Source organism: Cygnus atratus, chromosome 4, assembly GCF_013377495.2.
Source record: "Cygnus atratus isolate AKBS03 ecotype Queensland, Australia chromosome 4, CAtr_DNAZoo_HiC_assembly, whole genome shotgun sequence".
NCBI classification, from domain to species: Eukaryota; Metazoa; Chordata; class Aves; order Anseriformes; family Anatidae; genus Cygnus; species Cygnus atratus.
Window position 1 is genome coordinate 50,477,506 of NC_066365.1, and position 27,123 is coordinate 50,504,628.

General features: G+C 43.7%; 1 protein-coding gene and 1 long non-coding RNA gene across 3 annotated transcripts in view; one reads left to right on the forward strand and one right to left on the reverse strand.

Annotated features, from left to right (window-relative positions):
• Positions 1-7,847: 7,847 nt before the first annotated feature.
• Positions 7,848-17,756, reverse strand: LOC118249904 (uncharacterized). Its single transcript, XR_004779247.2, has 3 exons — positions 17,508-17,756; positions 8,321-8,388; positions 7,848-7,996 (listed from the first exon to the last, which is right to left on the reverse strand). It is a non-coding gene; the product is annotated as an uncharacterized LOC118249904 (long non-coding RNA).
• The window catches only part of TEC (tec protein tyrosine kinase), a 49,602-nt gene continuing 39,667 nt past the window's right edge, over positions 17,189-27,123 (forward strand). The window contains exon 1 of one of the 2 annotated variants that reach the window (XM_035550396.2): positions 17,189-17,315. The gene's annotated coding sequence lies outside the window, so the exon portion shown is untranslated. The remainder of the gene's footprint in view (positions 17,316-27,123) is intronic. The other variant, XM_035550407.2, reaches the window with a different exon arrangement.

Genomic DNA, 27,123 nt, shown 5'->3' on the forward strand with positions numbered 1-27,123 from the left:
CCACGGTTCCCTACCCCAAGTTTCTGTCCCCTGCTGATACCATTGCTTTGCTGCCAGCAGCACTCGCAGTTATTTCTCCTGACAAGATACACGCTGCAAAGATGTGTGGGTAGTGGGGAGGAAAGTGAGAAAAAAAAAAGTTTGAATACTGCTGAATCATCTGCTATTTTTCCAAAGCATAAAGGCAATTGAGATGAACAAAGGGAGTCACTGGTTAATAGGCACCATAGTCTGGACTTGAAGAGCAAGGACCATAATCTTGTTTTCTCATTCACTCTCATGCAGAGGGTGCCCTTGTCACATTTTGGGAGCTCAGGGGAAAGAAAGCTTGGACCAGAAGCCTCCCATTAAATATCAGGCCAATAATGGGCTTTCATAAGCAGCTCACTCTACAAATTCCAAGCTTGTGCTGGCCAGATATGAGACCACACCCAAGCAGAGACCCGTCTGTTTGTTACAGAAATATCTTTAATTGATACTAATGCCACAAAAATGAAATCTTTCCACTGTCAGAGGGGCAAGAGAAATTCCTCTGCAAGTGAATTAGACCTGTTGCAGACTTTTTTTTCTTTCTTTTTTTTTTTTCTTCTGAGCAGCTGCAGTTTTTGTCTACGCTGTCTTCTTTTTTTGTGCGGAGAGAGGGAAGGGGAAAGCAGCATTTCTGCAGAGTCTCAGGGACTCTGAAAGCCCCTCAGTGCACAGATAACACGATCAGGGATCTGTAATATTGAAATGGATAACAGCAAAGCTTAAGGACAATGGTCTCTATCTGTGTGCGTGCTTCTCTTTTCTGACTCAGGGCAGGTTCTTCACTCACATGGTGAGAAGAAATGAAGAGCAATTCCTCCAAAGGAAAAGATGCCTGGGCAAAGCTCCCACGTCACACAAATAATTCAGCATGCAGCTGGCAAGTGGTTCCTGAGAAAAAGGCCATCAGGAGCCCTGCTTTGATGCCCTTTTAGCTCTCTAGCATGGACAACTCTGTATTTTTTACAGCTGTAATTTGCTGTGTTGCTGCTTCTGTATCTGGTGAAATTGTTAGATTCTGACTTTGAAACCTTTATTTCAGTTGTCACCTGAAATAACAAAAGATCCCTCAGAGGGAAGAATACATGAAGATGGACAGGTGCACAGCGGGAAGTTAACATTTGTAGCAAATATTTAACTTCAATATGGAAAACTAGATGGCTTTTCAAGCAGCTTTGTTTAGTCTCCTGAGGAAGATTGTTGCCTGCCAGACTTTTCAAAGGAGGTGTTCAACAGGCCCACACATGTTCTTGTTAGGCAGTGTTTATCTAAAGTTTGGCAAAATAGAAAGAATCATTTGTCATTACAATAGCTAGCGTGCACAAACATTGCATTCACAGTGGAATAAGTGTACATCCTTTTCAGAATTAGTTTCAAAATTCTACTGAAAGAACCTACATTGTAACTTTAATTATTTATGAAAGATGTCTCTGAGCGTATCTGGCCATGTCAGTAGTGTGAAAACATATTTAGTGCATTGGGTTAGACTTAGGTTAGCTGGAAATACAGAAATACAGTCAGGGCTTTTGAACACATCTTCAATAACTGTGTTTTAGAAACTGTGAAAAGCACTAAACTTTTCAACAACACCTGTGGGCAAAATACATTTTAAAAGCCTTTACAAATCTTTTTAAAGGCAGATGACATGCTGTATTTACTACTGATGCTACCCTGTGTGAAAAAGGAACTGCATTCAATATGCTGGTCTTCTTACTAAGTTATAAGCCTGTCCGAAGGGCAGGTAAAATCCCATTTGAGTTCTGCTATTGAAATACATTTATCTTGGGTATCATCAAATACAAAGTATATATCTTTGGCATTAATTAACAGACTTTTTTTTTTTTTTTTTTTTTTTTTAATCTGCACAGGAAAGAAGATGTTAGCAATTTGACCACAACCATGTTTAAACATGCTTTTATGCTCCAGATCTGGAAGAAGAGCAAGTCTAGGATACTGCACAAACAGATTTCTAATGAGACTAGAATTCATGGCATGCTATGTGGCTAGAAAATGTATGAATAAATACATGGTTCAATCCTTATAATTTGTATAATTAATTTAGGCTGATGACCCTTTTCACAGATTGTCATCACAGTTGAGCATTGTAATAAATCTTTCATATCACTGCAGACACCCCAAGTAACATCTGACTGTTCACCCTCGGTTCATCATCACGGTATCCGAGTACCTTCCACAGATTTAAGGTCTTTTGCTCCTTGATTTTTTTGCATATCTGCATGTACTGTTCATTAACAAATGTAAGTTCATTTTTGTAGTGGAGATAGTTACCAGTATTTCATGTTTATCCATCACTTGGAAATAATTGCTCTTTAGAAACCCGCTGAGCTCAGCGTACTTAAAATGCTGTGATGAGACTGAGGTGACTCAGAACACTGGGAAAAGATTTTCTGTTGTCAAGAAGATCCGTGATTTATATTTGTTTACAGATGACACCAGTTTCATGCACTTGACTATCATCAAGTGAAGCCTTTTATGACTCCACCCATATGAAGCAATCGTCTGTTAAACCATTCCAAAAAGTTTCTAAAATTTACTGAGAACTCTCCTGACACGCCTTTATTAACGAGCCAGCTCTGTAAGGGAAAATATTTCATTGCGCTCAGGAGATTCTGAAAACAGTTTTCCCTAGGCACTTTTTTGTTAGCAGGAAAAAGAGGCAAGTCTTCTTCAGAATGCAAAATAATTGAAAAGTGAACAATTTTCAGACATGTGGGAAGTTTGAAATGCTGCATTTACACACATACTGAAAAAAGCTGGTATGCTTTAAATATCTTCTTGTTGACATTTTCATGAAAATTTGTGCCTGAGAGGGGACAGAGGGAATACAGATAGAGCATAGCGTAGACCTAACTTGGCAATTACATTACATTTATGCTTAACTGATACATTTCTGATTTGTGTTTAACAAGACTGAAGGCAATGTGCTAATACTGACAAAAATAGTTAAGGTTTACGGCCAAGAAAGAAGTACGACCAGTTTTAAATGTAGTTGCAATAGTGGGAATTGTAGTGGGAATAATGATCATAGAATCATTAAGGTTGGAAAAGACCTCCAAGACCATCTGGTCCAACCATCCCCCTACCACCAATGTCACCCACTAGACCATGTCCCATAAGCACCACGCCCAACCTTTCCTTGAACACCCCCAGGGACGGTGACTCCACCACCTCCCGGGGCAACCCGTCCCAATCCCTGACTACTCTTTCTGAGAAGAAATGTCTCCTCATTTCCAACCTAAACCTCCCCTGGCGCAACTGGAGGCCATTCCCTCTGGTCCTATCACTAGTTACCTGTGAGAAGAGGCCGACCCCCAGCTCCCCACACCTTCCTTTCAGGGAGTTATATGCAAACCGAATTAGCAGTAAAGCCGGGGATACTACTCCTGTACTTGAGCCTGGAGAGAAAACGACAATACTTTACTTGACAAATGGCTTTCGGCTGCATTATTAAAACCCACAAGATAAATAAACTTCCACCTTTGCCCTTTTTTTTTTCTCCTGTTTGGAGGCATCGCGGGGCCGTTTGGCACCATACGGCAGGCGGCCGTCGCCACCTAGCGTCAGCCCGCTGGGCCCGAGTCGCACCCGCGGAGTTTGGGGGGCAGCTGTGGGGTTTGGGGGATGGCTGCGGGGTTTGGGGGATGGCTGTGGGGTTTGGGGGGCGGCTGCGGGGTTTGGGGGATGGCTGTGGAGCACTGGGTGCCATGGACCTGTCGGCTCTGGCCTCTGTGTTGGCTTTGGTGGCACTTGGAAAGGAACCTCTGCTCATCCCTTGTGTTTGGAGGATGTCCTAAAAACATACCAAAAAGCAAACCAAACCGAAAAAAAAAAAAGAGTAAATCTGCCAGTGTAACTTCTCCCAGCCCTTACTGATCTTCCCTTTGACATCAGAATTGTTCATCACAGTGCCGTGGTTCTTTTCTTCTCTATTCTTAGGCATTGATATTTTTTATATGTCAAATGAGGGCTGATTTTACCCGTGGTAAAACTATATATATATATAATGCATAGGATCGAGCAAAACATTCCTGCTCACGTTGCTGGTTGTTCTAATGCCATTCCCTCTGTGGCCTCCCACTACCCTCCCAAACTGGCTAGCCCCTAGGAGGAGCCGAGTAAGCCCCTGCAGCTGCTTTCAGCTGATGTAAGCAAAAGGAAAAGCCCTGCAGGGCATCAGAGAATCTTCAAATCCACTTGTATCCCTGAGCATGTGTCTCAGTGCCTAATTAAAAGTGCCTACCTTCTTGCTGAAGCCCACAAGAGCCACCATTAGATTTCCCATTCTAGGGAGATTATCTGGCTTGTGAATGAGAGGCGAACTGGGAAGACATTGCTCAAAACCTGCAGTGAGTGGGCAGAGACAGTGAAGAGTTATTTGCTTCCCTCTCAGTCTTGCCACAATGTTAAGCAAGCAGACTGGATAACTGGGATCTTTTATTTTCGGTAATGACTTATTGGCTGCAACAGCAAGGTGATCCACCAAATTACACAGTACAAATAATCTTCTCTTCCCGTGTCTCCACTTCGCAGCCACTTTAAAAACCATTAGACATAAAAATAAAAAATAAAAATAATTAAAAAAATCTGTTTCTTTATCCATCCTCCTGCTTTGTATTTGCTCTGTTTCTTTAATTATTCCACTTAGACTTTAAAATCTCTGGTCAGGGCAATCACTGACTTTTGTTTCCTAAGGTCTTGGTTTGTTCCTAGTACACCTAGTAGTACTGTTCAATGAGCAGCCAAGCTCTGCTGAATATAATAAGTAGCTGGAATGTTAATTTGAACCTATTGGTCCTACTCAGCTGAAGTACAAGCATATATTTTGCCAAAATTGTTCAGTCAGGTAAGTGTAGAAAGCAGCTGCAGTTCCTCAAAGTCAGTGCTGCAGAAATTATCTTAAATATGCATTCCAAAGGGAAAAACTGTAGGGAATAACTATATTCACAACAAACTGAGAAACCATTAATTTAATGTGCAAAGAGTGAGCTTACAAGCATTTAAAAATAAAATAAAATAAAGTCTTCACAGGCAGAAGCTTATGGGAAAGGTGAAAATAGCAAAAGTCAAGCATAGTTAGAGGCTGCAAAAGAAATTTAAGCAAACAATAAAAGGTACCTTGGCCACATAAATTAAAAAAAAAAGAAAGAAAAAAGAAAAAAAGAAGTGAATGCCTTATATACTGTAGACATGGTTGTGATTAAAGACAATCTAGGCACTGCTCCAAACTAAGTATTTGCCTCAGCTTCAGGAATGGCAATGACATAGTACACAGAGGCAAACCCAAGACAATTAATGAGAATGGGCGTGGAAACAGAGATTGTCATGTGTGAGGTGAAAGCAAAGAGCAAAGAGCTCAGTTCTCGAGGAGGCCCAGTGACTGAGATAAAAAAAAACATAGCATGAGTTTTAGTGCATTTTCTAAAACAGATGGAAATACTGTAGGATTAAAAATTGCAAGATGAAGTAATTTTTTTAAGAAAAAACTAATCTACAAAAGTGTATTACTGTTAGATTTGACATTTCATGAATGAAATAAAGACATGAAAGCATACAGAAGTGGAAGAAATAGTTATCAAAGATAGATTGTGTCAAATTAACATGGTATTTTCTTTGCTAAATTATGTGATTTTTCGGAAAAGGGAACTGCAATAAAGCAAATCTATATGGATTTCAGTGAAGTGACTGACATGGTGGCATGTGGGAAGTCAGTGTGATGATACAGGAAAAACATAGGGAAGAAACTAGCTGAAGAACAACAACAGCAATTGTACTTGCAGGAGAATTCAGAAAGATGACTTGTGTGACTCTGGAGTGGATTAGAGACTGACTACATTTATTTTTTTTGTTAACGATTGTGTCAAAAAGGATAGAAGCTATTAATGAAATACACTGGTTACACAGAGAAGGTGTCTTTAATGCACAGGAGGGCTCAGTTAACAAAAGTCTAAAGTAGACTAAAGTAGACTAAAAAGTCTAAAGTAGAGACCAGTAGGATTTTCTTCAGTAAATGCAGGTCCTTCAGCTGCTGACAAATGATGAAGAGCTGGCTGTTTTAGTCAATTGTCCATTACAGGATATCTATAGACCACTACTCCAACATCATTATGAAAAGTGAGAACACATCTGAAGATCTACTGGTGCTGTGTTTCAAGTAGGTTAAAGGGTAATATTATGCAGCTGTATAAGCTGAGACCTTTTTTGGAGTACCCAGAACAACACTGTCACAGTGAATAAAGATTAATACATACTGGGAGAAGCTCAGAAAAGTGTACCTTAAAATGATCAAGAAAATACCGAGACTGTAAGTATAAGCTGAAAGAGTCCTGTTCAACTGAGCTAGATGTGGTTTCTGAGAATATGATTGCTCTCTACAAATGAGGGCAAACACCTGGGAGGAAGAACTGTGCGAGTCAAAGGATACTTCCTCAGGAGCAAATGAATTTAACTAGCTACCACTACATCTAAACCGATAACAGACTCATCACTGCCAGATAATCTAGACTTGTTCATTACTGAAGGTAGTGGAGGCAAAAAGCTGCCTTCCATCCAGAGTTTGCCACCCTTGTTAGTGGCTTGTTCGTGTGGGGTGGCTCTGATAGCAGGAGTGGCGTTCACAGATCTGGGAAGGATTTCAGGTTTGAGTCATCTTTCCAGCTTTGTCCATATTCAAGTTGCAATTCTACAGAGACTGAACATTTGCAATACAAACAATACATGATCAGCACCTTGCAGTATCATACTTTGTACATGTACAATGTGACTGATTTTATCTTTTGCAGCTTGAAACAATCTTTTATATGTGCCAGTGAGCTGCAGGCTTTTAAATGCCTTTATTGCTTGGTGGAAAGGCTGAATCACTCATTGTGAGGGATTTGTAGAGGCTGCAAAATGAAAAGAGTAGATGGGACAGATTCAGCCCAGGTGTGGGCCATGACTGTAGTCGGTGGTGCTCCAGAGCTAAATATGAACCAAGGATAGGCCTCCTCCAGGAGGAGGAAAAACTGCCTGGGGCTGAGGCAGCAGTGGTAGCTCTCTGCCTTCCCTCCACCAACACCAAGCCCCTACGTTAGGGCACAGTAGGATGCTAGGATCTGATGCGATAAGGCACGTTTTGTACTTTCTTTATTAACAGGTCTGAGCCTGTTCCAGTGCTGTACGTTTTTTCAATACAGAAAGCTCTACAGAAGAGTTGAACTATATTCAGACCTCAAAAGATGTGCCGAAATGACTAAAGTCAACCTTTGGTGGAAAGTTCAGAGTAGAAAGAAAATCAAAGGCCTCTTATTTTTAACCAAGAATGTAGCAGTTTGTGTCAATTTCCCAGCTCAAACAATGCTGCAGCCTGGCGAGAGTGAGATATTTTCTATGGGCTCAGTTCCTACTATTGTTTACAAGCCAAATGTGAGGCTAGATAGTCATGGGTCAGCCCATGCGTAGTCGTGGCGCAGGCATCTATCACCAGTGACATGCCTGTGTGTTAGAACAAAGAAACACGTGAAGGCAAGGGACCTACAGTCTTCTTCCTTTCTCATAAGAATTTTGGCAAGAAATGATTGAGAAAAATGATTTTTTTTTCCAGAGAGTTTGATTACGCTTTACAAAATGCTTTTAATGCTCATCACAATTGATTTTCCTAAGAGTTAAGCATCTAAGCAGTGGTAGACAAACAGTTCTCCAAAAATACAGAGTTTATAACAGAATTCAATAAAGCACACGACACACTAACTTGGGAAAAGAATAGGATCATTGTCTATTGTTCAGTTGTCGTAGTTCTGCAATTAGACATGATGGGACAAATTGTATTGTTTCAATGTGGCTTTCAATAGGTGTGTAACAAATTGTGTGTGCGCATACGTATGTTTGTGTGTGAGTGTGAATCTCCATCTGTACATGCACATACAGGTACACACACATCTCTTAAGCACCAAGGTAATGAACCATGCTGGATCTGAAAAAAAAAAAAAAAGTTAGAAAGCTGGAGTTCACATACAGAACAAGATCAGACTTAGACATGAATTAGAGGAGGTTGCAAAATAGCAGGCTTTAATTGTGCAGTGGAAAACCAATTATACCCTCGTTTTATCACCCGAATCTCCCTAGCTACCCCATACCTCAATTTTAAGAGATTTTTGGAACAATTAAATAGCAGATGTAGTTGGTAAATATTACTTTAAAAGTGAACATCAGTTAATAAAACACTTCAACTTGAAGTTACTAATTGCTTAGTAATGAAGCTAAAGCCATTTGTTTAAAGTCTTTTGAAAATATGTACCATTAATTGCTGTCAATGAAGATTGGAAAAAATATTTTTAGGATGATTGCAGGATGCCATCAAGGTCACTGTAACATAAATTGAGATAAGTAATTATTACACTGGATTTACTCTGAATTGTCATTACTGGGGTGCCACAAACTGGCTTGACGAGGGCATAAATCAAGGTCAGGTGGCAAAATGCTTGGAGTGAAGACTGCTGTCATACTACTGCTGGCATTCTTTGAAGTGGATTTACACAGTCAACCAGATCTGTGATATATTTTCTTCTCTGGTTTGATAGTGTGTCAGGGAAACCCAAATACACTAAAGCTCTATAAACAAAGCATAGTCTGACCTATGTGTAAATTCAGAACAATTTCCCTGGGAATGTATCTAAATAATGTAGCCACCATCAGAATCTAATCCTGGGGGTTAGGATTTTGGCTTGATAGTCTTTTAATCAAAGTGGTTCAGCTACCTCTTCCAATTAAATCAGTGTAACATTGCTGTGTATCACAACGGTAAAACCTCTTGTAAATGGAGAAACGTTCTTGTCTCCCAGAGAAGAAAAGTTATATTAATTTTAGCATTTTTGCTCTGTGTTCTAAGCCTATGCAGAGTCTCACATGAAACTTCACGTACAAACTAAAATTACACATTGACCACCTACTTTACAGTAGTATAACTAAACAGACCACATCCTGAAACAAAATCTCAATATTTTTGCTATAAATTTGGTGTAATTCCACTGAAGTCAGCCATGAAATTCCAGTTTTGCTGAGCTTCGCATCTGTTCAGTGTAACACCTACATCTGCTGGTTAAATTCTTGCCCTGCCACCTGTATCTGAAGTCTAAACCTGCTTTTGAACCCTTGAAGAGAGCCGTCGGCAAGCCGTTTCCTTAGCAGCCACACATGTGGCTTCTAAACCACACACGGTGCTGTCAAAATGTTTCAGACTGTCCCGCAGCGTCACTTAGCCACAGCTGCTGGTAGCTGCATGCTGCAGACTGGTCCAAGACACGTGTAGAGATGTGCTGGTGCAGGGTGGTGGTTTTCAGGTGGTTTTGATTTCAGGATCCTCATGGTTTCTTCAGACTGGCCTAAGAGAGGTGGCCCTTCTCGGTTAGCTCCTATGGTCCCCTGAGAAGTGCTTGCTCAAGTATCTAGGGGCCCAGGGATCACAAGTTGAAAACCACCAGAGTGGAGCAATCTGACACCCTCATCCACATCCTTACCTTTTTAGGTAGTTATTCTTTGTTTCAGTACCAGCAAAAAACTTTAATATGCTCTCCAGTGCTGTCGTGCTGACTCGGTGTCAGGGTAAATTGTGCAAATAAATAAGACTCCTTAAGTTTTTCACCATTTTATATACACCACTTTGCTTCCTGTTATTTTATTACATTAGCACATCAAGACATACGTCAATCAGGCTGTGCTGCACTGAAGTTAGGGACTTGTTTTTAATAATTGACTACCTGGGTTATGACAAGTAACACTGCAGTGCTACACAGCCACAGAGAGGAATGGGAAAGAGAGTGTGGGGGTTATACGATCAAAGAAATTGTTGTGGTCAAACAGATCTACCACAAATTAAAGAAGTTTAGCAAAGCCTTCTGCAAATTTATGGATCCAGCTTAACACTCAAATGCATCAATACAGTAGGTTTAGAGAGAGAGGTGTATGCATGTGTTTTTGAATGCTAACTCAGCCTGATGTATATTTCTTTTACTGTTTGATCCTTAAATCAATAATTGTATTAATGTTCCTTATAGAGTCTTGTCAATTTTTCTTCTAGTATATAATTATCACCTAAGTGTTTGATCATATATTTCCTCAATTTCTTTTTCTACATGGGGTTAGCCTTCATCACTTTATCACTCCTGGCTAAGCTGTGGATATAAACATCACAGAATCTCAGATGGCATAACTCAGCATGCCAAAGGAAAATCGGACATCAACTGGTTAATGCTGATAGGATAAAAAGCCCTCATGGTAACAAAGATCTGGAATCTGCAGGAAGGTTAATCCCAGCTGGTCTGATGAGAGTTGCTGTCATGGTAGGCCATGGCCACCCTTGCATCTGGCAGAGGCAGCTGGGCCCTCCCACTCAGAGAAGCTGGCGGCCTAGTCCAGAGAGAAAAGTTTTTAGAGGGACCTCCTCGGAGAAGACAGTGATCAAAGGCAGCAGCAAGGAACGTCAGGAAGAGAAAAGACAAGTGGTGCATATGGATAATTGCTGCCTTTTTTTAAATTATCTTTTTTGTCTTTTTTGGACTGTATCCTTTGCTACAGAATGTGAAAATGGACAATTAACTAGCAAACGAGTAAATATCCCATAGACTGGGCTCACATTTTCATTTATTGTCCTGTGGATGTCCATTTAGTCCTATAGGAATGTTCTTTGCTTCTCAGAGCCCTTAAAATTTGCCCCAGAACATGAACTGTGTTTACATCATCTTTTCCTCTGAATTATCTGTCATGGGCTATGAAACGGAGAGACCCTAATCTACAAAGATTCAGAGGGACTCCAGAGGACAGAAACAGTAGTGGGAGAGGAGACTGTTCTTCCATGGCCTGGGGCAGACCTGTGTTGAACCTGATCTGGCCACTGCAAAGAACGATGATACCCCGTGTGCCTACCCCAGTAAAAAGGGATGGTCAGACTTATTAGTATTTTCTCTTCTTCAGACTTTTTATTCAGTCTTCCAGCGGAGCATGTTGTCCCCAGAAACCAGTTACGTGAAGCTTGACTTTTAGGGCTTCCTCCAGCCAGCAATCTTTCTATAAAAGTTCTTGCTTGAATTTTACAGTGCAGAAGAGCCCTTGAGAAAGTAGTTAGTTCTGTATTTTAAATGTGTGGTCTGTTCTCAGAAGAAAGCTCACAGGGCTCTCACGCAGAGGAGTCCAGTATATCCACCATCATTGCTGTCGACTCCATGATGTGCTGGAGAACCTGGGTTTTGAGTCTGTAAAGGAAGGATAGCCAGATCTGAGCTTGAAAGCAACTCTTCTCTCTACTATCTGTTAGTAATGAATCCAGAAGGTATATATATATGTGTATATTTTTCCCCAGATCATCCTACCGCATCTTAATAAAAGAGGGCAGAGAATGTCTTTGTGGTCTAGCCACTGTGGCCAGAATACTGCCTGTTGTTATAGCAGTAGAGGAAATATGCTGTTTGCAAAGAAGAAGCAGAGCCATAGGGATTATTTAGTCGTTTCAAGTAAAGCAGGTAAAAACAACACTCAGCAGCAGTAAGTAGTTTGGTTGTCCTTAGAGCTAGGCAGGAGATTTCCTAAACACATAGCCATTATGCAGACGTCTGGCATATTTGGTGCTGGTGTGCCCAGATCATGACTGCTGGAGTCCTCAGACTATGATGGGATTGCACAATTATAGTTATAACCTAGCCCTATACTGGAATAATCTGTCCCTTCAAAGACATGCAGGGGCTCTTAAATGTCTCAGCTGAGTAGGGACCTCAGTGGATGATACAACTGTCTCTATCTCAATCCCTGCTTCTCATGAACTTTGACTTATTCCAGCAATAAAATCTTCAGGGGAACAAAGAAGATTGACTGCCCTTTATGGGAGACTGAGAAGTAGGTCCTGGGCTGTGCGAGATGCAGATCAGTTGATGGTGGGGAAAGTGCTAGTATGATCTTGGTGAGTTACTATGATGACTTGTAGGACAGGCAATAAATGTTGCAATAACTTACAGGACTGTTGTAAAAAAATACATTCATTTGTATCTGTCAAGCATAAGATCCACCCAGCCCAGCATCCTGCCTCCAGTGCTGACCACAGACGGATGACCAGGGAAAAGCAAGAACAGGGCAAGCCGATATGGTACCACATACAAGTATTCCTCAAGGTTCAGTCTCAGAATGTTTCCTGGATCTGAGGTATTGCATCTGTCTAGTGATTCTCAATAGATTTCTCTTCTAAGCATCTGACCGGTGTCTCTTGAAACCCATCTGATTTACTCTGTCCATATCGTCCTTTGTGAAGCAAAGAGTTCCACACATCTTCTGATTGCTGCCTGATGAACCATCTCCTTTTGTTTGGTTTCAGTCCAGCTCTGGCTTCACTGGAGAACTTCTAGCTCTTGAATCAGAAGAGACAGTAAACAGCAGATTCCTATTCACCTTCTCCATCCCATTCAAGGTTTTGCAGACCTTTACCATACCCAGTTTGTACCATTTCTCTTGAAGGCTGGAGGTAGTCCATTCCACTCATTTGTAGTGATGGATGCCACAGAAAATCCCATGAATATATCAAATGTTTCCTCAGAGTAAGCTTCAGAAAATACACCAAAAAATGAAAGCATAGGGCTGTCTGTGAGACAGATACCGGAAAAGACTGAAGAATTGATTCTTTTGTAAACTTGTATTCATCCTGAATAAGGAAGCAGAGGAGTCGAGAAAGAAGCAGAGAAGTGGAGTAAACATTGTGATTGTGTAATGAAATATTGCATCATGATGCTTGAAGGCTACTGAAGTAAAATTACGGAGGTCTTCATTTCATTTTTGACTTTGAAACTCTAGCACAAATGGTTATTCAGGGAGAAAGGGAAAAAGAATTTGGGAGCTCACAGTCTATTTTCCTCCTCTTTCAGAATCTGATGATCTGGTCGAACCTGGCTGACCTCAAGCCTGGCTTGCTCCCTGGCTAGGGTGGTGGGACAGGCCCTGGCTGTGAGGCCCTGTCCTGCTGTCCCCCTGGGCATCCCCCATGGCTCCCAGGGAGATGAACAGGGCTCCCTGGCCCCCATGGAGTCCTGACATGTGTCCTATTAGCAAGGGCTGGGACAAAGCACAGGCTCTGTCTCATGGTGTAGTAGAAACCCTTGGTTTATTGTTCCCTTGATACACATTGTGCCCGGATTGAACCATACTTGATATTTTTTCCCTTAACTTGGCTAGGTAGAAGAACAAAATATTTTTCTCTGTTTCACAGAGAGGATCGAATAGAAACAAAATGACGTAAAAGGCTGGAAGGGAAATAGCATTGGTAAAGTGCACAATTAGACCGCAGAGTATGTTGCCATGGGCAAGGAGCAAGATTAAAAAGGAAGTTTGATACATGGATAACAAGAATATCCAGAGTTTTAATAGCCAAAACTAAACTGAAAATATTTTGCAAGGAAGTTAAAACTAAAGTTTCAGAGCTAGAGAGAACTCATGAGAGACTTTACCTAGAGCTACAAATCCTTATCCTAGGACCTAACTACATCTTGGTTTTAGGTGTCCAGTGCTAGTCACTATTATAGACTCTTGGTCTGAGCCAGTGTGGAAATTCTTGGGGAAGTTTGTTATTGGTTTCCCAGCAGAAAGTTGTAGAAGATATTACTACAGTGGGTTGCAGTAAAGAACTCTATAGGTAGGCTTAACATGGAAGGCATGTTAACAATAAATTAATCTTCCCTAGCTTCAAAAGTTTACAGTGAAGATGCACTAAATATCTAGTTGTCATGCCTTTAGTGATCAACTGAGAGAGGGAGAAACCTGCCCATGGGCAATTCAGCTCATCCCAGAGTAAACAAGTCAGATGATCTGGGCTCTAAAAGTCCTGAATTGTCTCATTAGGAGGAGTCTCATTAGGAGGATGTCTCCTAAAAGATGTCTCCTAAAAGATGTCATCCTCATTAGGAGGATGTCTCCTCATTGTCTCATTAGGAGGATGATAATTTCATGTGAAGACATAAATGTGTGAAGGTAGGTAAGATTAATAAAGATTTAAGTTCCTTTCAACATACCTGAGTTAGCTGCAAACTAGTTAACTTCAGCATTACTAGCTGTGAAAGTTATCTTCTGTTAGAGTCTATTCACATATTTATTCTCCCCTTCCCTTCCCAGCTGAATTCCCTTCTTGAATACATTTTTAGTGGCCATTTTGAAGGAAGACATCTTTAGCTGGTGTAAACTTGTTGTGTTTCTGAGTCCTGCTCCCCAGCCCCCAGTTAAAATCTTCTCCATACATGCTCAAACTGGCTGCCAGCAAACCATAGCCCACCTTGCAAACTGGTTGTCCAGACTGCCTATGGCTATCCTGCCTTCTGGTTTCTCTTCTCCTAACCGAGGCTTATTCAGACATGTTCCCTGTGGTTTTCAGCTATTTTGCTGATCTCTCCATCGACCTTTAAGACATCCTTATATGCAAGGCCACAAATTCATGTGACAACAATATTGACTGCAAGAAAAAATATTTTATGATATGTCTGTATTTCACGCTGCTCTTTAGAGTTACTTTCAGTGATGTATTGGAAATATCACCTCCAAAATCTCTCAAAAAGGAGAAGAAGCTTTGGAGAAAGAGTAGGCAGAAAAAAACAGCACACTTGCTGATATGGAAACCAGACAGTGAACAACGACTGTAATTTTTCTCGTCCTGAAATTTCATAAGCCTCCATCCTTTCCAAAGGGGAGACTTCCTCCTAGAGAGGGTCAATTTGCCAGACTAACTCTTCACCACTGTTTCTCCTTTGCAGTAGAGCAAAAATCAACCACTCTGGATGCCAAGTGCCCTTAATCCAAAACACAGCAAGATCACTATGCCATTTAATTTCACTGAGTCCCCAGAGGCTTACTAAAGAAAAGGCTCAGACAGCACATGCTTCGATCCCTGGAGCCCAGAGATGGAATGGATACTACACCATCCCAGTCCAAAGGATTCCTGAACTTCTAAGAGGCAAAAGAGAAAAAGATGGAAACAGCAAGCAACACTGAGCTCTTCTGGGAGTAGAACCAAAGCTAAAACCCTGAAATATCCCCTCCTTTTCTCATTCCCCCACTACTGCACTGTTTGCATAGCATTTCAGCATGTGAAATTTTAGGGAAATGAAATCATTTCTGGTTACAACTTGCTGCTTTTTCTGTAGTTTTATTTATTTATTTATTTATTTGTTTAAATCCTAAAGCCGAAACATTCCCCTGGGTGGAAAACTCAGCCCCCTCCCATCTGTAAAATTTATATAGATGTGTAAAAGAAGCTTGTTATTTGAAAAGTACCTTTATGCTTTAAATATTATATAGAATCATAGAATATCCCGAGTTGGAAGGGACCCATAAGGATCATCAAGTCCAACTCCTGGCACCGCACAGGTCTGCCCAAAAGTTTAGACTATGTGACTAAGTGCACAGTCCAATCTCTTCTTAAATTCAGACAGGCTTGATGCAGTGACTACTTCACTGGGGAGCCTGTTCCAGTGTGCAACCACCCTTTTGATGAAGAACCTCTTCCTGATGTCCAGCCTAAACTTCCCCTGCCTCAGCTTAACACTGTTCCCGTGGGTCCTATCACCGGTGATAACGGAGATAACAGAGAATAGGTCACCTGTCAGGACACATTAGTGGCCCTGGCTATGGACACTTTTAGAAATTTATGAAGTATGGAAGGAAAACAAAACACTTCTGGCAAGATGCAAAGGCCTCCCCACTGTAATTCTGCAAGCCCTGGCACTGTGCAAGGGTTGGCATGTGTCTCAAAATGAAATCACACCAGTTGCTCTATTTAACTATAGCAAAGGCATACAGGCCACAAGAAACCAAAACTGTGCAGCAGAAATCCAAGTGTATGGTGCTACCCTTCTCACCAAGCCATAAGAAGCCATACAGAATGGCGGACAATGCTTTTTCCCAAGCTCCATAGCCTTTCCTCAATGCATGTGCTCAGTGTGTATTTGACAGAGAGTTTCCTGAAGGCTGCTCAGCACATTCTCATCTTTGCCACCCAGCCTTTACAGAGCTCTCTCCCTAACCTGTGTTCAGGCAACAAGCAACCCTCTTCAGTCCTGCAGAACTGTGATCCCACTGTCCTCCTAAAGTCTTTGCCATTGTGGTAGAAGCTCCCACATGGCAGTAGGCACATGCTTTGGACCACAGAGGTGTGCTCTCCTGTCCCTTTGCTGCTGCTGCAGCTCTGGGATGGAGTCTCAGGGCTGATGTAAATCTGCTTTTGGTGTCGCATGATCATAACCGCTCTCTGCTAGATGATACTTCCTTCTGGAGCTCAAAAATGGCACCTTATGTGGTGAAGCTATTCCAAGTTCCTCCTTAAACAATTGTTTGGTCTTGCCCTTTCCTCCTGCCACAGCAGCAGGCAACGCCAGAAGCTGATTTTGCTGTTGCTTGAAACATGAAGCAGAAGTTGCCCATTTTGCAAAACTGACAGCATCAGTGGCAGCGGGTAGGGAGGTCTGCATGGGCACCTGAGTGCATACTACCACGATTGTGTGGGGATGGAGTGGAGGGAGGGTGGTGAGAGCGGGCTGGTGGGACTGGTCCCCGTGAGGTGGCCGCAGGTGTTTTACACCAGGGACGCCCCGCGCTAGGGATGGAGCCCCACAACTCCCTGGGCTCCGAGGCAGTGTGACGGGCATGGCCACAGTGCCAAACATGTAATTTAGAGGAAATCCCCCAAGTGAAAACAAAGGCTCTGTAAGTCATTTCCTCCGAACTGAACAGAAAGACATCTGTGTTGATCCAGCCATTACGCACTAGTCACAACAAAGCCCTCTGCTCCTGAGCAGCATAGGCCCTGCTCGCTTTCCTCTGGGCTGCCACTGGAAAACAACAGAGATGCATTCTGACTGAACTTTAAGACTTTTTTTTTTTCGTTGTTAGTGGGACTTAGCAGGCTGACAGCTTCCACAGGCAAGGGCTGGGGCAAGAGAAGGCGAGGCACAGCACCCGGGTGCCACCTCCTCACACACCCCGGGGGCTGCGCTTCGGCGGGGGCTGCGCTTCGGCGGGGACTCCCGCCGGCCTCAAGAAGCCGCCTGGCCTTCAGACCAGTCCCCTTGAGCCGCTGGACTCCCGGCACCTGCACCGGGACGAGGGGGGCGGCCGGGGCCTCCCCTCGGCTCCCTCGGCCGCCGCCTGGAGGAGGCGCCGGGGCGGCCGCCCGGGCCGGAGCGGGGCAGTGCGGTGCCGTCCCTGCCTCCTTCCGCCTCCCTCCGCCCCGCCGGCGCCGAGGCCCCTTCCGCGGTGACGGAGCTCGGGAGACCCAGGTAAGGCAGGGCAGGGGCTGCCCCCCTCCCTCTCCCCCCTGCCGAGAGGCCGTGGTGGCTTTGAGGGAGGTCGGGGGGTGCCCCCGGAGCAGGTGCCCGCTCCCGGCTCGCCCCGGCTGCCGCCGTGCAGGGGCTGCGGTTCCCGAGGGGAAGCTGCCAAGGGGAGGCTGTGGCACAAGCTGCGCTTTCTACCTTTGCTCTTAATGGGTGGCATTCGTGGGGTACGAGCCAGCGCCGTCCGGGCTGCGGAATCCTTTTGGATTTCACTATTTCCTTGTTTTGTGACTTTTTGTTGTTGTTGTTCCCTTGCTGTGGCTTGCTGCGGGTTTTTCAATGCATCCGTGTAGCTGCTGTGCTTCGCTGAGAGGGCTTGGCTGAAGGCAGGGCTAGCTCGGCGTGTGAGTTCAGACATCCCAGCAGTTCGCCGTGCCCTCCGTCCCGCCGCCTGCTTCTCCCTCCCTGCGGTGGATGCGCTATCTTGGGCTGCTGCTCGGGCACTGCCGGTGCGGTGGGTGACAAGATTTGGTGCTTCTCCCCGGGCATCCCGTCCGGGCTGTTGTAGGTCGGAGCTGGTAATTGCTGGAGCCGCCAGCTGAGCTTTTCGTGCAGCCTTGGCCACCAGCTCACTGCTTGGACTGACGGATAGGTCTCGTGGTAACTAATGCTAATCTGCGATGCGCAGGCGAGTAAGCAAGAGTGTTTCTTAAAGATGTAAATGTAAAAACTGACCGCAGCAGAAATGCGGATATAGACGTGTCTTGGGACTGCTTGCTTCTTGGCCATTCGTTTTCAGTCTGGACTAAATGCTGCAGACGTGCCATACCCTCGGTACAGTGTGACTCCTGGGTGAGGCGTTGCTGTTTAATTTCTCTCCGAACTGCCCACTGACTGAAAAATGAGTTGCTGCTTATGGCTGGTATGTAAGTATCGAGGCTATTTTGGGCCCTCTGAGGGCAGGGCCCGTGCAAAGAGACCCCCAGCTACCCTTTGGCGAGTACCGCAGGCGAGGGGGCACATGCTCCCCTTTCTCCTCAGCACGCCAGCTGAGGGCCACACCGCCTTCCCTCCCTGGGCTGTCCTCCCAGCTCCGTCCCCACAGCGGCTCTCCTTCGGGCTTCGTCCTCCCCAGAGGGTTTGTCCTCGCAGCAGCTCCCACAAAGCTCTTCCTTCTTGGGCTGAGTGGTCTCCTGGGACGTGTGGCAGGGAGTGCTCGGTGGCCTGCTGTCCCCCTCTTTCAGAGCTCTGCCGCTGCTTCTCGTAGCCCTCTGACGACTGTGGTTTGCAGGGGGAGAGAGCCTGTTTGCTGTCAGACTCTCCTCTGGTAGTCTTCATATTTCTCCAGGTTTCTGTCGCAAAATTTATCTTGTAAGACATTAAAGCTCCTGGTGAGATAGTCACGCTTGTCTCTGCATTTATTCCTGAATGAAGGGGTGCTTTACATGCTTTGCTAAATTCCTAAATGAATACTTTGAGTGTTTTGAACCAACTGATTTCCATGGGAGTTTGCCGGCTGCAACTACGGAAAACAGAGCAATGTGGTTATATTTGGCACCTGGTTACTCCCTCCTTTCTCTCTCTTTCTCTCTCTCTTTTAAAAAACTCAGTAATCTCACAGGTATGAAAATCAAAGACAAAGATCTGGAGTCCAGAGGTAGAACACACTGCTGCTTAGGCCTTCTTTGTGAAGTAACTCAAGTTTTTATCAGCCAAACCTGATTTTATTAGCCCTTCAAAACTTACAAGAGGAATACTTTTTTTTTTTTTTTTTTTTTCCCTCTTGGATGTTAATGTAGAGTTTAATCTTCTAAATCCATGGATTGTGAAGCAGCTAGAATTATGTCCTGAGTTATGTTACATTTTAATTCTTAGCCGTGTGCTCAGTCCTGTGAATTTGGCATTGTGATGGATCCAGTAACCTGGCTGACTGCCTACAATGGCTGAAAATGGAGAAAAATAAAATAGAGCCAATAAAACAATGTCAGTTGTATATTATTTTATCTTGCCCTGAAACAACATTGTATTCAGAAGTGCTGTGATAGCGTGGTATCCTGTAATTAAGGTTAAAATAACGGGGAGGTGGTTAATTTCACAGAATTGCTTGGAAGCACCAGAAGTCTCCCCCTCCACCAAATGTAGATGAAACCTGTTGCAGATTAGTTCCCTCTATGTTGTGTTAGCTTATAAACTGAATACACAAGATAAGGTGCAGAATGGTGTACTTTTTATCCAAACGTTTATATCCCAAATATGCAAAATGTTTTCTGTTTATTAGACAATGGAATTCTCTGCTTCCGACTGTCAACGCAAAGATCATGGAAAAAATGTCTTTAGCCTCTATTAACCATTGACCTCTAAGATGTTTTGCTAGTTTTGTTTGTTTTGACTTTTTTTCAGTAACCTATTACATTTTCACTGCTGAAGTTGGAGCTGTGCTATAAAAAAAGACAAGTTTGCGTATGCCAAAGAATCAGTTGTAGCAGTCTAACATGGGTCTTCTGCAGAAACAGGATAAGAAAATATTGGTATTAAAATCAAAAGATATGGAAAGCAGTACTTGGATGAAGAGGACTAATGGTTGGCTTGGAGAAGAAGGCCTGAGGTGGCTTTTTTTTTGTATATTTCAAAGAATATACGTGCTTATAAAGGACATCTATCATATCCTTTTCATTTGTGCTACAGATATTTTCATTATTAGGTAGCTGTGTATATTTTTAGCCAAGGCAGAGGTAATTGTGCACCAAGTGACAGCAGCAGTCAGTCAGTCGTTGCACCATGGAAGTCAGGGAGCAGTGTTCATAAGTGGCCTGCTGGTGCCCGTGGCTTCCTCCGTCACATGAAATGCAAGGGAGGGACCCTTGCTGCACAGGTTGCAGTGTGCTCACTGCAGAGGGGTCTTCCCAATTTGCCTTAATGCTCAAGGCCAGGATTTAATTCAGCATTGAGTATGTCACTGATAGAACTGGACACAGCTCTCCAAAAACAGTGAGATTGCAATTGCCATCTCAAATTCGTTTGAACAAATGATTAGATCTCAAGAACTGTATTTTTGCTAATAGAGGGTGCTGTTTCTAAAGGCAAATCCACGGCTTACTGTGCTGGTCCTCAGAGCAACTCTCAGCTCTCCTCACTCTGGTCATTTTCTCTGGCTATTTTCTAAAGGAAAATGCATTAGCAAAGAAAGCGGTGTGTAGGCGAGGGAAGCCGACATCTGGGTGGACACACTTGCCCTTTCTGTCTGATGGGACAGAAGAGGAACTGGGGAGCAGAGGCATGTGATTGAGCACTGCCCCGTGGCAATTACAGCTCTGGCAATTCTCAGTCATCCCCTGCCTCCGCTCCGCTGCATGGGCCGTGATTCAGAGTCAGGATGCAGAGGCAGGAAAATGTGAGATATCCACGTGAGATAAAACTTTGAAACACAAATAGGCTTCTCATACAGGTGTGGGGAGAAGGGTCTCATCGTAAGAGATGCTTTGGGAGGGGTGGAAAGCAGGTTTTTATCATTTCCTAAACTTGGAAGTAAGATGGAGATGGCAGTTTCTTGCAAGCAGAGTAAAGTGCTGTGTTCAAATGGGATCATGAAATCTCTGAAAGAGTAGCAGCAGCCTCCTAGGAATAGCTCAGCCCATCACAGGCAGCATTCACCTGTCTTAGCAAGAATGACGTTGCATAACAGAAGTCTTCCCTTTCAACAACACACGAATATTTAGGAGCAGAAGAACCACCATGCTGAAAAGATGCCTCTGGCCTGTGTTCTGGGATGCTCGGCAAAGCCTGCGCCCGGCTCAGCATGGTCCAGCCTTGGTACCACAGGCAGGTGAGCTGGTTTTCGGGAGCGTGCCACAGAGGGACGAGTTGCTGTGGCTGCCGGGGAGAGCCCCTCTTCCCAGGGCAAGCAGCAGGCTGCCAGCTGGGGCGCGCTGTCCCAGTTCTTTGGGTGAAAACCCTATGCAAAGTTAAACAAACACAGGAAAAAAAAAAAAGGGAAAAAGAGGAGATTGCAGCATGCTGGGGGTATGTGGAGCCTGGGTTGAGCGTTTTCTTGGCACTCCCACTTCTTCTTGTTCAAGTTTCCCTTATCGGTGGGTGTTTGGGTACCACTGAGCCACACGTCAGGTACAACTGCCTGCGTGCTCAAGTAGGTCACAGGAGGGTTTCCTGTCAGGAGGGGTTTTGCTCAGCCCCGTGCCTTTTAAGAGCTGTGATCTGATTAAATCATAAGAGGACGTTAGATCTGCGCCTTGGTTGCACCTGAATATAGGGCAGAAAAAACTGTCTGTGTGCTGCAGCAAGCGGCGCTCATCCTGCACCACGGTCTGGGCAGGGCACAGGCGCCCTGCACCGCCAGAGGGCCTGCTGGCCCCTGCCCTGTTAGGCTGGGACCTGCCCCTGGCCATGGGTGCTTGTTGAGCAAAAGAAGACTTTTTCTTTCCCCCACAAGACAGCCACATAACCTACCGTCAGATACACATGATAACTGCCCCTTGTTTTTAGCTGAAAGCAGCTCTCGTGACTCTCTCTCCTAGACGGCCCTGTGTGAACGTCTTTTTGTCAGCTTCTCTATGCTAAAGTGGAGGTGAGATAACAGCAGTGCTTCAAATTCATCATGTCTAGGGTTACTGCTTGCCTCGTGAATTGCAGGACGTCCTATATCACGGGCTCAAGCTCCACATCCTTGGGGAAGGAAGAGTTGTACGAGGGCTGGCTTTTGTCACCCCCTCTCCATGATTATGAGCACCTCTTCCAGCTGAAGATCAAACCAAACCATGGCCATCCCTGGTACCACAGTGGGGGAAGGAGAGAGAGGGCCTGTCCCGTGTTGGGCTGCGGGACCCGATTTGGGGGGATGGCCTCTGAATGTGTAAACGGAGCTGAGCTGAATGGACCGCTCTCTGTCCCATGGCAGGTCCTTTAAAACTGGTAATCTTAAATATACTTCGGGATCTCTTGGAAGTGAAAGGGCTGCCTACGCTGTGTCCAGCGAAGACAATAAAAAGAATGTTTTTCAACATGCAAAAGTCTAGCACTCAGGTGTTTGGAGTCCCGGCTTCCAAACTGCCACTGCAACTTTCTGTTCAACTGCCTTACACATAATGTGTCACGGGGTAGTGTTCGGCTATGTGGCCGTGTGCTGTGGCTGATTAAAAACTAAAGTAATGGGCAAGCAGCACAATTGCCTAAGCTTCATTCAGTCATTTCTCTGGATCTCTTGAATCGGAAATAACCCTGAAAGTCAGCACGAAGCAGGCACTCCCTTTGAAAAACTGAGAGCTAGCCATAAAGAACTGTGTTGTCTTACATTTGCAGCATCTTGCCTTCACCCCTTGTAATCTTGCCCTCAGTGGGACTGGGTGGTGGCAGCCCTACTGCTGGTGATGCCATTTGTGTAGTGTTCTTATGCATTGCTGTAAGTCAACAGGGTGGATTAGATGGAGTACGATGCTGTCATGCGTTAATGACGGTATCACATAATGTCTTAAAGAGAATTAAAGCTGAATACAATTCCTTAAGATGTTAAATGTCTTGTTACACCTGATGAGTGCTCTTGCCCCCTGTTTAGCTCCCAGTGTCTGAAACACCCCGACATCTGAGAGCTGACATCAAGGTGAGTGGAGTTAAGGAGCCTCTTTGCTAGAGATGTTCACCACCTCGTGTGAGTGAGGGTTTTGGAGAAAGAGAAAACACAAGATGACAGCACTGCCTCAGTTGTGTTGATTTTCAGATTCAGTGAGAAATTATTTCCCTGAATCAATACTTATATTTGTGAAAACTTAAGTCCTTTGGTGTTGCTTGTGTTGTATGTGAAGAAGGAATTCTTCAAGGTTGCATCCTGGATTTTCAGTCTTCTATGCAAAGACTTCATTAGTAAAAGGCTGAAATGCAAGTAAAAGTTAAACCATTTAACAGAACTCTGCAGATAAGTTCAGGGTAGAACTCTTTGGGATCTGCCTCAAAAACTTCAGGAAAATAGGCCTTGCTCTTCCAGTTACCTGTTCAGAAAGTACCTGGCAGTGTGGATTCTACTTAGGGAGGTCTTTTTGTATTTGCTTTTTTATTTTTTAATCCGTATCTTAACATACACCTAGTTCAAGTACAGAGCAAAGCAGAAACTGAAAGACTTTGCTAACTTACTAAAGAAAACGAAAGCTGCTGTAAATATAGTCCTTCGAGTCGCATGCCAGCTAAACACAAAGCATGACAACGTGAAATTCTGTCTGGTAGCATTATTACTACAATTCTGAGTGCAATCAAGTGGTAATTTGAGCACCAAGAGCTGTGTTGTCCTATTTCAGTAAAATGAGGGTGAGGGAATTTTGTGTTGAGTTTCATCTGAGTTTCAGTTATGTGAAATTTTCCTTGTAACCTATCCAACATAAGAGGGTGAGAGAGGCTGGAATCAGAAGATAAGAATGTGGACCTTGCTAACACCACTGTTTTGATAAGTGGAGCAAAAATTGCAGTTTGAGAAGCTGTGAATTGCCAGATGTGCGAACGGTAGTACAGCATCTCAGCTGAACTGTAGACAAGTCATTCATTTCCAATCCAAACTCTTGTGTTTGTTTCATATAGCAGAGAGGCCGTATCCTGATGAAAAAGGTGCAGGGGAAACTTGAGACACCGGAACTTGCAATATTTCCTGCCCCTCGCTTGTTGGCTTGGGTTTTTCCTGGTGCACTGAAGACAGTTGTGACCGGTAACTCTAGATCTATCAGCTCTGTCTGTATGAGAGAAGGTTCGGGGCTAGTCAGCTACTAAATAGGTGCAAAAAAGCAGCAGTTATCAAGTGATGTTACAGTACTGCCTCAAGATAATAAAGAGTGTCAGGAGAAATGTACACGTTTGTCAACCTGGACTCCAACACATGAGTTAAGGTCAGAAGTTTATCATCTGAGTTAACTTCACAGCTTTGCCTTCAGCTGAATTTCCCCTGCTTATTATTGAACTATTTCTCACCGTTGCAGCTTCCGCATGCTCCAGTGGGTGCTTGTTTCTGTCTCTATTTAAAACCGATTATTAATATGTGTGTATTTTTCATATTGATGGCACTATTAATGAATGTGTTTAAACATAGTTTCTGGTATATATTTTTTTAAATTCAACAGTCATTATAATGAAAAAGGTGTGTTATGCAAATTTCTGTCATTAATAGCTAGTGTCTGACCACAAAGCAGCATATATACGTACCTCAAGTGTGCCTTTTTCATGCTTAATTTTGCTAAAAGTGTAATGCTGGTGTACGAACCCTGGAATGGCTCCTGGTGTACAGTGCAAGCAGGAGCTGTGCTTAATCTCTTGCTCACAAACGTCTTTGACTCTTGCCTCTGATAACCTGACTGGTCCATGAAATGCATTGATTTCAGCCGTCCAGCTTGCTGTGAAGGTGTTCTTCATAGAGCACTTGGCAAAAGCAACTGAAGGGTCAACTAAAAAGCAGATAGGAATTTATTAAACTGCTTTTAATTTTGGAGAGAGAATGGTCGAATTTGTGCCTACAGCACGGTTGTTAACAGCTCTTGTTACGGAGAAGACCTGAACTTGGCTCCCCTTTAATCTACACGTGTGACTTAGAAGGGTGGCTACTTGATAAAAGATTTAAAGATCACGATTTTAGCAATATGGAGAGTAGATTGTGGTCTTCCACAACCCAGAGGGAAGGAACACCGCACCCCTGGAGCTGGTTCAAGGCCTCCTCATCTGGTCCTGAGCAAATTTGCTTTGATACGAGACATGAACAATGCAGCTGCCATCATTCCTCTCCAGGCTGGTGCTTATCCTGGTACTTTCTCTTCTGCAAGCCGCATGCTTAAAATTCCCCCCAATTCCCTGAAAGCTAATTACTTGTTTGTAGTTTTTGCCTGACCTCAGAACCTCCTCGCAGCTCTTCCCAGCCATGTGCTTGCTTCTGTGGTCGTGTGGTGCTTAGCTGGGATGTAGCCAGTGTATTACAGATGGCTCTGGGCTCCTTTTCCCATAAGCTAAGGCTCAAGCATGCCTGTATAGCTGTCACTGCAGATGCTACAGCAGTCAGCTGGCTTTTATGTTGCACATACTAAGAGTTGCCTTCCATTGGGAAGGAATGTGGTTTCCATATAACTGCGTGGGGGAAAGAAAAAATATCTTGCAGAAGTTATAGAGGGATTTGTATCTGGATTCTGGTGGGACAGTTTCATCCGACTGAAGAAAATCTGGTGATTGGAATGCTAGAAATAATCTTAGCAGACAAACATACAGGAGTTATGGCCTGCTACCAATTTTGGTATCTCTGAGGAAGTAGAAAGTTCCTTTACATTTCTTGTGAATAAAACAAGTGCAGAAAGGAGCCAGTTGCTAGGTAAATAGCTTGCTTCCCTAGCAGTAAAACTGCAAGAACGAGTTGATGTTTGCGGTGCGAATTAAAACCAAACGCTGTTGATTCGATGAAAGATAACCCTTAATTTTGAGGAACATCTCCAAATAACTTATTTCAGTTATTGTGCTGCTGGCTGGCACATTGTGAGGATGAACTGCAAGCTTTTTGACTTCAGACAGATCATTATGCCTGGGTCTAGCGTGGCTCCTGTGGACTGGGTATCCGGAGCTTTTGTAAAGCTAACTACAAACTAACTAAAGGCTGGCCTTTGAAGATGGATTTCCTAACCTGTGTGTCACTGGATTTCCTGCTGGCATTTGAAGAAATTCTAGGTGCTTCATGACACACCCATGCTTCTACGTATGCAAGGGAAGGTACGAGATCATTTAAGGGTGGCCTGGGAAAGAGAGAGGTTGAGGTGAAGCAATAATCGATGCCAGCTTCCACTTCTTGTGGGATGTCCCTGGAGACCACTTCTACGTATTCTTCTTGAGACATGCAAAATATGTTTTTAGTTCATGAAACCTTTATCAAATTTCCAACCAATCTAGTTCATGGCATTCTTTGGAAACTATATATCAGCCGTGGAATGAGTGACTCCAGATGTTCATTCTTGGGCTCATCTGTGTTTTGTCAAAGGAGCACAGGTCAGAGAAGCTGGCAACAGCCTGGCTAGGATCAGAAGCAGGTGCAGCATAATCTGCACCTGAATGAGTAATTCCAGAGAAACAGTACAAGTGCAGGGTAGTGCTGGTACTGCTTTGCTGCTGCCAAGAGCCAAGCCAAGATTTCTGTGGCTTCAGCTGTGCCGTGTAAATGTACCAGTGGCATTTTGCCGTGGTAGTCCTTCAGTGCAGAGAGCAGACAGACTCTTAGAAGTATTTCAGGTTGGCTTATTGCTGAAAAAGCGTGTTCAAGACAGAAATAGTCTCCTCCAGCCACTGACTGAGGTTTTTTGGTAGCTTTTAAGATGGTCACGGGTAATGATCTAGAAGGCTGGGTGCTGATTTTTGTGTATTGATATATTATTGTAGGAGATCGTTTCTAGCTCCAGAATGAATGGGCTTGGGGCCAGAGGAGAGATGGTGCCAGATGGTTAATATGTGGCTTAGTTCTTCCTTTCTCCACTTTAAGTAAAAGGGTGCAAAACAGGACTGTGATCGTATTCAAGATAGTGAAAGTTAGATTGGTACCAGTCACTTGGTGTATATGGTGGGAGAGCAGAGAGAATTAACTTCAGAGTCGGAGAGCAAGCAGTTGTTTAGTTGAAGTTCATCTTACAGTGTTTGCAAAACTTAGGAAGTATTAGACAATCCCTGTATGTGAAACAAGTCACAATTTGTATGTGTTATGGTATCTGTTAGACAATGTCAAATGTGTGCCTTGAATACTGACATAAGTTGAATTTATTTGTGCTGTGATATATCTCTTACTCACCTGAGATTGTGTAACATTAAG